Genomic DNA, 2192 nt, shown 5'->3' on the forward strand with positions numbered 1-2192 from the left:
AGGGGGGGGTAAGGGGGGGGTAAGGGGAAAAGATCAACCAAAGGACTTGTATGCATGCATATGGGCCAAGCCAATGAACATGGACAACAGGGGGATGAGAGCATGAGTGGGGGGGGGGGGGATGGGGGTTAATGGGGGGGGAATGAGGACACATTTGTAATTCCTTAACTAATAAAGAATTTAAAGATTAAAAAAAAACTGGTATAAATACAGATGTAACAAGACAATAAAAAACAGAACCTGGCTGAAGAACCTAGCAAGAGAACATGGCAAGAGAACCTAGACAGAACTTGGCTGGAGAACCTGGCTAGGCTGGTGATCAACTGAACGCTGTCTCCTTGTCATTCCTTCTTCGCCGACTCCGTCCACATCTTTGGGAACCCCTGGACCTGCTGGGGCAGGACCCCAAAACTTAAATGCATCAAAGAATTAAGGTAACAGGACAACCTCTACCACAAAAAGTGGAAAGACGGGCAGAATCAGCAGGCAGAACAGAGAATCATGGCTCACTGGGAGCAAAAAATACTACTGGAACCAGCAACTGGTAGGAATTGACCAATTGCTGATAAGTGAAATTGGACTACATTGAAAGATTTAAAAAAGCTCCTGGGGCTTTGCCTTAAGGAATCCCCCACATTTTTGTGCATTTTACCTCCAGGAACCCCATATGTCTTACTATGAAGATATGAAGATTGGAAAATATTATCCTCATCCTTCTGGCAAGGAAAGGGAAAGTAACCATTTTGAAATACAGAGCTTTTGTTTTGTTTTTTTAATTTATTGATTTTAGGAAGGGAGAAAGAGAAGCATCAATTTGTTGTTCATTGGTTGATTCTTTTCTCCCCATTGGTTGATTCTTGTATTTTTCATCATCATATACTGTGTTTTTGTCAATCGAATGAATTTTATTATTTCTTCAAGGTTCTTCACATACGTACACCTTAAGAGATATCAAGTAGGCGTAACATGTTCTCAAAAAATTAGGGTTGGCATGCAGAAGAATTTTGAGTCAGAGATTTTGCTGGTTTTGGCACGCACTCACAAAAGGTTGCCCACCCCTGGCCTAACCAATGTGGGAGAAGGAAAACAACCAACTCCAGCCTCCTCTAGCTTGTTTCATCTAAGGGAAGAAAAAAGACAAGAAGCATTTGTGAAGGTCACAATCCAGGAACACAAGCTCACTGAAAGACTGAGGCCTAATAGGATTGGAGAACACTTCTCTCCCACCCCACCATTTTACCAACACATCAGTAGGGATCCTCTGTAATAACAGGGCATTACAACTTGGAAGAACTACAAGCTCAGACTATTTAAGAAGGAGTCTCTAGGGCAGGGGTGGACAAACTTTTTGACTCGAGGGCCACAATGGGTTCTTAAACTGGACCGGAGGGCCGGAAACAAAAGCATGGATGGAGTGTTTGTGTGAACTAATATAAATTCAAAGTAAACATCATTACATAAAAGGGTACGGTCTTTTTTTTTGTTTGTTTATCATTCAACGGCTGGATCGGCCCATGGGCCGTAGTTTGCTCACGGCTGGTAGGGCCTTTTGTGCATACTTTAAAGGTATTTTCTTAATAGCCACCATAGGGATTACAATTTACACCTGAAATTTATAACAATCTAGTTTGAATCTATGTCAATTTAGCTTCGGTAATATACAAAAACTGCTATATAGCTTCATACCTCCCTCTTTGTATTATCTTTGTCACAAATTATATCTTCATACATTGTGTGCCCATTAACATAGATTTAAAAATTTTTAAAAATATCTTTTATTGATTTTAGAGATGAAGGGAGAGGGACAGGGAGATAAGAAACATCAGTGATGAGAGAGAATCATTGATCGGCTGCCTCCTGCACACCCCACACTGGGGATTGAGCCCACAACCTGGTCATATGCCCTGACCGGGAATTGAACTGTGACCTCCTGGTTCATAGGTCAATGCTCAACCATTGAATCATGCCAGTCGGGCAGAGATTTGTAACATTTTTTATGCATTTGTATTTTAAATCATGGAGGGAATAAAGAGAGTTACAAACTGAAAATACAGTAATACTCCTTTTATAGTTACCTATGCAGTTACTTTAATCAGAGTTCTTTATTATTTCATGTCTCCAAATTTCACTGATTTCTGTTTTTATCTTTACAACCTTCTTCCTTCTGCTTGCTTTGAGCTTACTTTGCTTTG

The sequence above is a fragment of the Myotis lucifugus genome, unplaced genomic scaffold (genome assembly GCF_000147115.1).
Source record: "Myotis lucifugus unplaced genomic scaffold, Myoluc2.0 scaffold_91, whole genome shotgun sequence".
In the NCBI taxonomy this organism is placed as follows: domain Eukaryota; kingdom Metazoa; phylum Chordata; class Mammalia; order Chiroptera; family Vespertilionidae; genus Myotis; species Myotis lucifugus.